At 44.0% G+C, this 12,469-nt stretch overlaps 1 protein-coding gene and 1 long non-coding RNA gene across 6 annotated transcripts in view; one reads left to right on the top strand and one right to left on the bottom strand.

Moving 5' to 3' along the window:
- Window positions 1-750: 750 nt before the first annotated feature.
- LOC122551132 (uncharacterized) overlaps window positions 751-12,469 on the bottom strand; it is a 79,843-nt gene continuing 68,124 nt past the window's right edge. Inside the window, exons 1-3 of one of the 2 annotated variants that reach the window (XR_006312028.2) lie at window positions 5,076-5,151; window positions 3,011-3,218; window positions 751-1,218 (exon numbers count right to left, since the gene is read on the bottom strand). This is a non-coding gene — a long non-coding RNA (uncharacterized LOC122551132). Of the gene's footprint in view, window positions 1,219-3,010; window positions 3,219-5,075; window positions 5,152-12,469 lie in introns of those variants that run through there. The other variant, XR_015757418.1, reaches the window with a different exon arrangement.
- Window positions 5,335-12,469, top strand: part of LOC122550565 (angiomotin-like protein 1) — a 260,953-nt gene continuing 253,818 nt past the window's right edge. For all 4 annotated transcript variants that reach the window (XM_087988016.1, XM_087988017.1, XM_087988018.1 and 1 more), the window contains exon 1: window positions 5,335-5,454. The gene's annotated coding sequence lies outside the window, so the exon portion shown is untranslated. The remainder of the gene's footprint in view (window positions 5,455-12,469) is intronic.

The following is a 12,469-nucleotide window of genomic DNA, read 5'->3' as shown; positions in this document are numbered from 1 at the left end:
TTGTTGAACTCAAATTCCACCATCTGCCATGCTGGGATCTAAATACAGATCACCACTTGGGTCTCTGGATTGACAATCCAGTGACAAAAACACTCTGTCATCACCTCCCCACATCCTATCCTATTTGATACTACATACCACATCCTATTTGATTTCAAACTGCAAAATCTTTTATCTATGTAGCAGTTGAACTTTCATTTTTCACTTTACAACAAAAAAGGGGGAAAAAAATCCCTCACAATTTCTTCTCATTATAAGATTTATATTTGAAGAAAGCTCTTCTGGTAGTATTGGAAGCTGAAACCAGAAAGAATCTCAGACAGAACCTGAGAGGAAAAGAAAAACCCAGGAGAGCAAAGTGGGGTGCAGATACTCTAAAGATGTGTTCAAAAGCTACCACAGAGATTCATTCAATCAGGAGATACTAAGTCAGCACTGTGGAGTAACAAGGCCTCATAAGGCAAATGTTGAGCCATGATAAAATATATAATACTGGAGGTGATTTCCAGATTTCTAGAGTAGAACACAGTTTCAAAGCAAATAGCCAAAATCTTACAATTACAAAGAGATTAATGTCATTGGTATACTTCTGTTAGAAAAGCAACCTGCATCAGGTGATATATATCCATTACAACAATACAAGAGGTATTCCTAGGACAGTTTACTGTTTTGATTAAAAATAGTGATTCAATCGACTCAACATTCACAGTTTATTTGTGTCAATCAACATCTTGTTACAGTTACGCTTGATACAGGAACAAATGTTAATATGCTGTCAGATCAAATCAAATACTATGGTTGAAGGAACAGAGGTTATAGTCTACAAACAAACCTCTATGGCCCAGGTGAAATAAAAAGATTAAAAAGTAATGCACAACACCAATAGCTTGTATGGTTGAAATTCTGTAGGCTGTTGACAATCAACACTCCCCACTTTTGAGCCGACCAATATGTCTTGGTTTCAACACCTTTGTCAGTACCTGCTGATTGGCAGCAACATTCCCAATAAATCAACCAAGAATGTGAAATCAACTACACAGGTGAATGAAAACTTCCAGTTTAATTACCAAGCTAAAGTAAAGAGTTTGTATGCTTCAACTGAAACGTTTCAAAAGATTTGCTTGAAGAAAATGGTGATAAGCAGCACATGACTCGAAGATCCACAGATTCAGCACATGATCACAAGGAAGAATTTGCTTGATCTGAACATAAAGGATTCTGTAAAAAAGAAAGTACACATTAAAATCAAAATGTAATTGCCTGGTGCAGAAATCCAGGATCAAACAAGAAAAAAATACTTGCTTCAAGAGAGCAACCATCTTCCATGATGGAGATTAAATAACTTTAAGGGAGAATTACTTGAGTAAGCAGTTCACCATGTGGATATTTAAAGTTTCAGATAAGTCTCCAGATAAGGCAATGGTCATATAATTGGATTCTGCAAGAATTACAACCTCTGCAAAGAACGCCTTACGTCCATATAGATCATATCTACCACTCTCCCTCATCAATCCTCTTTGTTACTTCTTCAAAAAACTCAATCAAGTTTGTGAGACATGATTTCCCACGCACAAAGCCATGTTGACTGTCCCTAATCAGTCCTTGCCTTTCCAAATACATGTACATCCTGTCCCTCAGGATTCCCTCCAACAACTTTTTCACCACCGATGTCAGGCTCACTGATCTATAGTTCCCTGGCTTGTCCTTACCACCTTTCTTAAACTGTGGCACCATGTTAGCCAACTTACAGTCTTCTGGCATCTCATCTATGACTATCGATGATACAAATATCTCAGCAAGAGGCCCAGGAATCACTTCTCTATTTTCCCACAGAGTTCTAGGGTACACCTGATCAGGTCCTGACGATTTATCCACCTTTATGTGTTTCAAGACATCCAGAACTTCTTCGTCAGTAATATGGACATTTTTCAAGATGTCACCATCAATTTCCCTACATTCTATATCTTCCATGTCCTTTTCCATAGTAAATACTGATGCAAAATATTCGTTTAGTATCTTCCCAATTTTCAGAGGTCCACACAAGGGCCGCCTTGCTGATCTTTGAGGAGTCCGATTCTCTCCCTAGTTACCCTTTTGTCCTTAATGTATTTGTAAAAACCCTTTGGATTCTCCTTAATTCTATTTCCAAAGCTATCTCATGTCCTCTTTTTGCCCTCCTGATTTCCCTCTTAAGTATACTCCTACTTCCTTTCTACTCTTCTAAGGATTCACTCGATCTATCCTGTCTATACCTGACATAAGCATCCTTCTTTTTCTTAATCAAACCCTCAATTTCTTTACTCATCCAGCAATCCTGATACCTACCAGCCTTTCCTTTCACCCTAACAGGAATATACTGTCTTTAAACTCTCACTATCTCATTTCTGAAGGCTTCCCATTTTCCAGCCGTCCTTTTACCTGCGAACATCTGCCCCCAATCAGCTTTTGGAAGTTCTTGCCTAATAACTTTGAAATTGGCCTTTCTCCAATTAAGAACTTCAACTTTTAGATCTGGTCTACCCTTTTCCATCACTATTTTAAATCTAATAGAATTATGGTCGCTGGCCCCAAAGTGCTCCCCCACTGACACCTCAGTCACCTTGCACCGCTCTCCCTTGAGAACATTCTGTGCCCTCTCTGAGACTTCCTTGATCATAGCACCAGGGAAGCAACACACCATTCTGATTTTTCGCTGGTCACAGAAACGTCTGTCTGTACCTCGGACTAGAGAGTCCCCTCATACAATTGATCTCTTGCAACCCGACGCACCCCTCATTGCATTACAGACACTCTCCATACCAGAAACTTGGCTGTTCATGCTACATTCCCCTGAAAATCCATCACCCCCTACATTTTCCAAAACAGCATACTTGATTGAAATGGGGATAGCCACAGAAGACTCCTGCACTAACTTCCTTGCACACAGTGCCAATGCAGGCTCCTGAAGTTGTAATTATGCTTAATTAGTTCATGTTAGTTGTACCTATTGCTGTCAAGAAATAAACTATACCTTGTTATGTGAGACTATTGTCTCATCTGTTAAGAAGAGTTTGCGGTCTATCTTCTATCACTGACTTTTATCCAGATCCTTGGACTCCACATAGAATGGATGATTGGTAGCAGCAAGCTACCTCTAACCATAAGTTACCAGAGTTTGATAACCAGTCACCATCTTGGTCATCTGCTTGGGAGATGTCACACATGACTCCAGTGAGTTCCTGGAATGAAATGGAAATGTTGAAAATGAGGATCATCACAACATCAGGTGACCACTAAAGCCATTACAGTTCAACTTATATATCATTATGGCAGAAAGATTTGTGATGGCCTCTCAGGAGAGAGGCAGTCTTTGCTGAATTTGGAGATGGCACATCGTCTGACTATCAACCTTTGGTAAAGTTTCTTTTGTTTCCATGCTGGTGAGTGTTCACAGGTCTCTGCAGCCAACTAGTTTCTCAACTCAGACTGCATCTGCAGGTGGCCAAGAGTTTGCTACTATCCAAATCCCCATATCTGAATCTGTTTCTCTGTCAGGTTTGCTATGCCACACCACTACAAATGGGCTCTGTCAGAATGAATTGTCACTTTCCACTTGCTTCCTCAACAAAATCTACCCAGCAATATCCCATCCCCTGCAATATGGTATTACAGGGGGTTAACCTGAAATCCTGATTCCTAAATACCCCTTCTTTTCTGCAATATGCTTTGGCCACAATGCCCCAATTTCCCTACTTGACCTAATAACTGCCAAATCAGCAATAGATACCATTTCTGCTATAAAACCCACCAAAACTCAGACACCCCTTACCTTGTGTAAAGTTGTAAATCTCAAATAAGCTTGCAAACACCATTTGCTTTGATGTTTAATGATCCTGAGTAACTCTCACTTGCCACTTTTCCAGATGCACACACTATTCACACTTCACTTACCATTCCAACTCTGCCAAAATATGGACCAGGCATGATGCCATCGTGGTCTGTACCAACACCACCCATTTGACTTTGACCCCTGCCATTGCCCCAATGACTTTTTACAACAGGGCTGGGAAATCTCAACTAAGATTTGAGCACTGAGCATTTATTCAAATCCTGCCCTCCAAAGCACAACCCATGCCAGTAAAGCGACATTCAATTTCATTGCAGTTTCAATGCCAACTTTCCTAAAGCTTGGGATTGCGATGTGGCAGTTATCAATTCCTCAATTAAATATGCTCTTGATGGTAATGCTTCTCCAAAACGGGATAATGAAATGAAGAATATGGAAGTAATATCATGATGAGGCATTCTTCGTGAGATTGGATATACCAATGTGTTGCTGAAGATTATGCATTGTTTGCACACTCTTGTTCCCTTCCTCACCACCTGGCTCTTATCCCACCCCTTTGCTAATATTGAATTGTCGGTGTTACAGTGCACAGATGGAATTGGTATCCATCCAGTTTTGGTCAGGACCGGCCAGTGTTTGAGTAGTTTGCCTGGAAAAGCTGAAATATTTTCTGCCGCAGGTCACCTTGGTTAACATTTAAATTCATGATAGGATTGGCTTTTGTTCCAAATATGACTGCCAATCATGCTTTAAATCACCCCGGTGCTAGCATTGAAACAAATTGGAATTCCCTATTATTCTAATTTAGTGTGACAACATCTACTTGAAACGTTGCCTTTCACATAGGGCAGTGAAACTTTAGCACTCGCTGAAAAGAAGACTTTCATATATGCACAAAAGGAATACCTTCAAAGTATTTTCTCATTTACTGTCCTAGTATTTTGTGCATATTTCCATACATTATTTGAACTGAACTTATATAATTATCTATTTGTAGATACTATTAAGTGAAAGGCTCTAGCAGCCAATTTAAATAAATTATTAGATGATGCCTTCACTAGGAACACAAATGAAAGAATGTGCACCCACCCAAGCTGTAAGAAGCATCCAACATGTTCAGACACAGGTTACTGAAGAGAACTTTGGAGAGCCAATAAAGGGATATGTAATTTCATGCACATTCTGCCATAATTACAAGGTAGCTATCTGATTTTGAAAAAAAACATATTTTGCTTTTTATGGTACTTACCTGCATGAATGAAAGAAACACGTTTATATCAGACGTGAAAGGAAACTTAATTGTTTTGGAGAAGCCTGAATTATACTTTTTTAGAACACATTTTTCAAAATATGCTTTAATCCCCACCCTTGTGCATCATTCAACCCATGAATCATTTGAAAGATATGAAGATGGGTTTGGCAATCTAATCACTAGTTAGAGACTGGATCAGTGTAAGCATGCAGTAATGCTGCCAATTGAAGACAGGTTCAATCAATGGCAGACACAAGTCCAGACATACTCCTGAAACAGCTGCCCTGAGTTGACTCATGATCAGTTACACGAGCTACGAGTTCATTGTTTCAAATGCTGAGGCAAGTAATGTTTATCATTAAAAGCCATATACAAGGTAAGAACATTTAAATGGGGATTGTTCTGAGATGAATCAAAGAATACTTCGATGTTTAATGATTATTGATTTTTTTGCTTCTGTATGATTTGAAGAAACTGAGCTTGTGTATGGTGCCTTCTGATTCTATAAGGTGACTAGTGTCTTTATTTATGAGTGTGATGAGGGTTTTATCAGTCCCAGGTCAGACATACAAGATGATAAGCACGACATTTAATAAGGTTGGAGTTTTAAAATTATTTCAATCAGAACATTATTTACTAAATATTCTTGAATCCAGCTCCTAAGTGGAATTACAGATTGTTACTGCTGCTGCTTAACACTTCATTACAATGTAAGCTGTGTTCATTTTTGGAAGCTGCTTACCTACAGAGATGAACAAATAATGGTATATAATATGTGAATTTATAACTCCTTAATGCTGTGTATGCATGTTTTGATCATTTTTAAGAATTGTCTAATAGGACATGTTTAGATCTTCTTCTTTTTTGCAGCTTGAATTCTGATTATCTCAATTTTTCATAAGTTTATCAAGTATAATGTATTTAATTATCTAAAATATACCATTCTGAAAGCATTCCAATTATATTTTGATGTTTTCATATTTTAACGCTTTACTGCTTAATAATGACCTACTTCCATTCTGTCTCAGCCGTTGTCAGAGTTCTATGTTGCATTTTGATTTATTATTCCAATATGGCTGTCAACCACAATACTAGTGCATGTAAGCTCGAAAGTTACTGATGTTAACAATCCCTTTCACAAATTTGTCTATGGCATATGGAGTTTTAAATTTAGATTTAATTTAGACTCCAATGGTAACTGTGGCCAGCTGATGAATTATAAGCATTTAATTGACTGCTAGTAATACTTATGTATGATTTTGTTTAATGTGAAAGTTGGATTCAATAGATTTATACTTCATTTTATTGTTTGAAATGAATGGATTCAATTAGGGAAGAAGGAAATGTCAATTAGTATTAATTTATGTTTTTTTTATCTAGTGTCCCTGAAGAAGTTTGCTAATGCATAAACATTATGGGCGGCACGGTGGCACAGTGGTTAGCACTGCTGCCTCGCAGCGCCAGAGACCCAGGTTCAATTCCCGCCTCAGGCGACTGACTGTGTGGAGTTTGCACGTTCTCCCCGTGTCTGCGTGGGTTTCCTCCGGGTGCTCCGGTTTCCTCCCACAGTCACAAAGATGTGCAGGTCAGGTGAATTGGCCATGCTAAATTGCCCGTAGTGTTAGGTAAGGGGTAAATGTAGGGGTATGGGTGGATTACGCTTCGGCGGGTCGGTGTGGACTTGTTGGGCCGAAGGGCCTGTTTCCACACTGTAAAATAATCTAATCTAATCTAATCTAATTAGTCAACAATAGGAAGAAAATCTCCAGAAGTCAAAAAAGCCTGTCAAAAAGTATAGGTCTCAACTGAAAGGTCCCTTAGGGGGTAAAAGAGATGGAATGGAAAGTAGCTGGTACCACCTAATCCCACCTGTGTCAATGTTTCCAGAGCAAATTAAGTGCCAGTCAACTGTGTCTAACCAATTGTGCATGTGATAAATCACAGGTCTCAGATGGGGTATCCTGCAGTAGTGAGGTTAGGTCATGAACCTGCAGTAGGTTTCAGCATTCAGTTTAAAGGGCTGCCAGCCCTGGCTGGGGGCACATTCAGAACCAGAAACTAACTGGCAAACCATCACTATTGTGGCATTAATTGCACAGAATGAAAAGGAGAACATTAGGCAGAATATGCATCATCATCCCGGTGATTCTTGAGTCACCTGTGCCTTCCTAGTAACAAAGGTGGAAGTATCAGCTGCTTATGCAGGGCACCACCACACTGGATCAAACAGACCAACTCCCCTTCTAGTTATTGCCATGAGCAATGAAGGTCAAAAATCACACAACTGAAGAAGGGCTTATGCCCGAAACGTTAATTCTCCTGCTCCATGGATGCTGCCTTGACCTGCGCTTTTCCAGCAACACATTTTTCAGCAAAAATCACACAAGACCAGGTTATAGTCCAATATTCTGGACCAGATGGGCCAATGGGCTGAGAAGTGGCAGATGGAGATTAATTTAGATAAATGTGAGGTGCTGCATTTTGGGAAAGCAAATCTTAGCAGGACTTATACACTTAATAGTAAGGGCCTAGGGAGTGTTGCTGAACAAAAACCTTGGAGTGCAGGTTCATAACTCCTTGAAAGTGTAGTCGCAGGTAGATAGGATAGTGAAGAAGGCGTTTGGTATGCTTTCCTTTTATTGGTCAAAGTATTGAGTACAGGAGTTGGGAGGTCATGTTGTGGCTGTACAGGACATTGGTTAGGCCACTGTTGGAATATTGCATGTGTGCAAGATAGGGACCTCTGCGACCCCCCATCAGGCACTCTGCTTCCCTTCCCAAGAACAAAGACACGGAGGAGTTCGTCCAAAACTATGTATTCAGTTCTGCAGAACCGGGTGTTACCTCAATGGCTTCCCACGAGGCACACACACAGATTGTAATCCCCGCGCATTATATACATGTAGTAATGGGCTGGGCCTTCTACTGTCTCAGCCAATGGGTGTCAAAGTTCCCCACTGTCCTCCCTGATGGATGAGATTATTTGGTTCATCACCCAGCCAATCAGTGTTTGAGTTCACCGTTCTCCCTTATATGGATGATGATGTACAGCCATGGGTTGTGGGCAGTCCCTCAGCCACGAGGAAAGCTGTTTCCATTGTTCCATTCATGAAAATCTAGGGGAGTATCTGCTGGTGCTTACTACAGGGTAGAAAGGACTAAAATGGTGGCTTTGTACTTACTATGTGCTTACTACAACAGTTAATGATTTAAAAATTACACCACCCCTTACAAATCCCCCGTGTCTTTTCTTACGGTTTGTAATTTTTAAACTGGGAGTTTCCTCTCCAGGGCGTTTAATAACTCCCGAGCTTGTTCATCAAACTGCCCATCTCTAATACCACCCCCGCCCAAGAGGGATTCACGTTGTTCCATCTCGAGATTCATTCGTTCAACCTGCCCATAGGGAACGTCCCTCTTAGTAAGGGCGGTTTCGATCAGTCGTTGAGTTAATCCCCTGACGCAGGGAATAACACAACACCCAAGGGCAGTGAGTACCCCTGCCACCACTATACATGAGACAAGAAAGGGAACGACCACCCCTGTCCATTTACCGAACCAAACTTCCAACCAACCCGTGAGGCCAGAGTCGATACCCGAGTTTTCGGCGAGTTCGTCCGCCAATGTGGTGAGTCCATCCAGGGCGCGGGTGATGGACCCATCAGGGGCTGTGTTGTTGGGGATGAAAGTGCAGCACTGAGTGCCTATCATGACACAAACACCCCCCTTCTCTGCCAACATCATGTCTAAGGCCAACCTATTTTCCCACGTCATCCGACTAGTGGCGTCCAGTTGTTCTGCTATTCCTTTTACTGCATCACGGGTATAATTAATGAACCTCTGCTGATTGTAGTAAATATAATTAATCCAATCCACGTTCTTATTGATGGTAACCCACCAGAACAGTGACGACTCAAAACCCGCCGCTATCTGGTTCCTAGCCTTGTACTCGTCAGGAACACCCCTGGGGACCCCTATGGCGTCTAAATATATGTTATCATCGAAAGAGGTCTCCAAAGCTCTCTCAGTTCTTCCACTGAAACGGGGTTGCTCTTGTTTTTCGAATGCCAGGGTGAATGGGATGGCCAATTGAACGATTGCACAAGTGCCCGTCCATTTTCGGGGCAGGGTCTGTCGCAGAATCCTCCCACCACAGTACCACCAGAGGTCTGCCCTAGGCACATGAATGTGGGAGTAATTCCCCCCCCCGGTAGTTTCGTTGACCAGCCGAATTGATCCGCTGCACTTGTCAAATGTCCCCACATCGTCGTCCCACTGTAGTCCCGCCCGAGAGACACAGGCCTGGTGCATACCCGTTACCCCTGAGAATGATGGCGGGCGGGGCGCTCCCTCAGACCTGACGGGGGGAAACTTCAAACTTAAGGGTCGACAAGTGGGGTCGTTCCAGGCCTCTCGGTCCTGGTACAGCATTATCATGCAGTCCAAGGCTCGTGGGTGTTTCTCCCATCCCAGCGGGAACGGGACCACCTGAGGGTTAGGGCGGGCACCCGTGCATGCGTAGCAATCACTCTTTTTCATGCTCCTCACAGTATATTTGACCCATTCCATCCAGGCATTCGCCTCCCCGTATCCCGTTTCTATTTCAAAGGTCTTTTCCAAATCCGTCACCTCAATTATTCTAATTTTACCCTGCTCGTCGGTGGTGGATGAGCCCCCAGACTCAGCTTCAATGACCGTGATATACGTGCAGCACAGCTGCACTCCCTCCTGTCCTGTATGGCCCCCAACTCTAATACCCAGGATTGTTCCATTAAGGCTCGCCCCATTATCTCCCAAGTTCTTTATGGTCAGGTAGAGCGGATTGCACTGATTCCGCCCACAATCTTGTCCAGGGGTAATGGGATCACGGACAACTGACACCATAGCCTGGACCCCAGGGGCTGGAGGCCTATGTATGCCTTCCCTACCATGCAATTGTAATACTAACGCCTGACCCTGGAATCTCCTTTCTCTCTCTAGGTTCCGTTTAGTTTGATTCAGTTCACTTTTAGTCCTGCAGGGCACCAACCCACATAGGTCTAAGCTAAATGTCTGTGTTGGCTTGTTGGCAAGCACGGAGATGGAGAACCACTGACGGTCCTCTGCCTGTTTTTTCCGGAGGCCAAATTGGGTAACACGCGCACTATGACCCAGCCCAAGGATAATGACAAAGCAAGTTAACAATATGATTGACCGCATTTTGTCGCGACACCTTTAGCCAGAGGGCACAGTTCCTTTAGATTCGCCAAAGTCCGACTAGTCTGTTCTCAGGGTCTCTGTTCCTTAGATGCCTCTGTCAGAGAGGTTTGTTCGTCCTCCGTCGGTTGTGGCACTGGTCCCTTGACTCGAGTGTAATGTGTCCAGCCCTTTTCGGCCGTACGGACAGCCGTTTCGGTCGTCAAAAGTACTAGGAAGGGACCGTCCCAAGTTGGTTCGAGGGTGCGTTGCTTCCAGCTTTTAATCAGGACCCACTGACCCGGCTTGATGGTGTGCACCGCGAACTCGAGGGGCGGCGTCTGTGCCAAAAGTCCCTGTTGGCGTAAACGAGATAGAGCAGACCCCAGAGCCACCACATATTTTTGCACAAACATGTCCCAAGACTCGAATACAGGGGGTTCCCCCTTCGGCCCATGGAATGGGAGGCCAAACAGCATTTCGAAAGGGGAGACGCCCAAATCCCGCCTTGGCTGGGTGCGAATTTGCAATAGGGCAAGGGGTAGGCATTTGGTCCAAGGCAGGCCGATTTCACTAGTGAGTTTGGTTAGCTGCTTTTTGATGGTCTGGTTCATTCTTTCGACCTTGCCCGAGGAGGGGGGGTGCCAGGGGGTGTGCAAATCCCAGTCAATCCCCATTGCTTGCACTATATTCTGGAGGACAGTCGAGGTGAAGTGGCTCCCCTGGTCAGAGTCAATAGCGCGGGGTAGCCCAAACCGTGGGATGATTTGTTCGAGTAGAATTTTGCTAACCTGGGTTGCTGTTGCCGTGGCAGTGGGGAAAGCTTCCACCCATCCTGTCAGGTGATCTACTATTACTAATAGATACTTCAGGCGACCTATGGGGGGGAGCTCAGTGTAATCTACCTGGACATACTCAAACGGCCTATAGGCCGGACTCCTACCCCCTTGCCTTGCGTGCTTCCGCAGCCCCCTTTTGTTAATCTTTCGGCACGTTATGCAATCTCCCGTGACCTGCTTGGCTACTGTGTACAGACCAGGGTGGGCATATTGGCGCAGGAAGGCATCACACAGTGCCTGGGCGCCCCAGTGACCCCCTTGGTGTAGACGGGCAATAATGTCCCGCGTCAACGGTCGATTCAGTAGCTGGCGGCCATCGGGTAAGGTCCACTTCCCTTCCCTATCCTTTGTACCCCCCAGAGACGCAAGAAGAGTTTCTTCTTTGTGAGTGAACGTGGGCACTTCGGTAATTTCAGATATCTGGGGAATCCTTACCAGGCAGTTTATTACTTCCTTCCCCATCCCGGCCAATTTTGCCTGTTCATCTGCCAATTGGTTCCCCAGGGTCTCTATTTTATCGTCTTTCTGGTGCCCTTTCACATGCACTACAGCAATCTCTTGTGGCAGCAACAAATCCTCCAAGATCATGGCTACCAGTTCCTCGTGGACCAACTCCTTTCCTCTACTATTTATCATTCCCCTTTCCTTCCAGATCTTCCCAAAGGTGTGTACTACCCCAAAGGCATACTTAGAGTCAGTGTATATCGTCCCGGCTATTCCCTTTAAATTCCTCAAAGCCCGGTGCAAGGCGTACAATTCGCATGTTTGTGCGGACCAGGCATTCGGTAGCCGTCCACTTTCCACTAATTCCCAACCAGTCTCACTAATGACTGCATAACCGTTGTGTCTTTTCCCATCTATCACTCGAGAGGACCCGTCAATGTACCACCGCCTTCCTGCATGTAAGGGGGTGTCCCTCAGATCTTCCCTCACTTTACTCTGGTACTCTATTATGTCTGAACAGCAATGTTCCAGTTCCTCCTCCCCTTCCCCTTTCCAAAGGAAGTCCGCCGGGTTCTGGCAGCCCCCGACTTCTATTCGGAGGTCCTCTCGGTCTAACAGTATGGCTTCATATTTCAGAATTCTCGAATCAGTCAGCCACCTTCCAGCCTTCTGATTCAGGATAGTTCTAACCTGGTGGGGTGTAATGACTGTCAAGGGGGCCCCGAAAGTCAACTTCCTGCTTTCCTCTACCAGCTTTGCCGTGGCTGCCACAGCTTGGACACACTCCGGCCACCCTCGGGAGACTGGATCCAGAATTCTTGACAGGAAAGCCACGGGCTTCCTTTTTCCCCCCCAATCCTGGGTCAATACTCCAAGAGCGGTTCCCTTCCTGGAGTTTACAAAGAGACGAAATGTCTTACTAAAATCCGGCAA

This window comes from Chiloscyllium plagiosum, unplaced genomic scaffold (genome assembly GCF_037043375.1).
Source record: "Chiloscyllium plagiosum isolate Xiang-an unplaced genomic scaffold, Cpla_swu_hap1 HiC_scaffold_6, whole genome shotgun sequence".
Classification (NCBI taxonomy): Eukaryota; Metazoa; Chordata; class Chondrichthyes; order Orectolobiformes; family Hemiscylliidae; genus Chiloscyllium; species Chiloscyllium plagiosum.
Note: the sequence above shows the minus strand (reverse complement) of the source record. Positions and strands in the feature narration are given on the sequence as shown.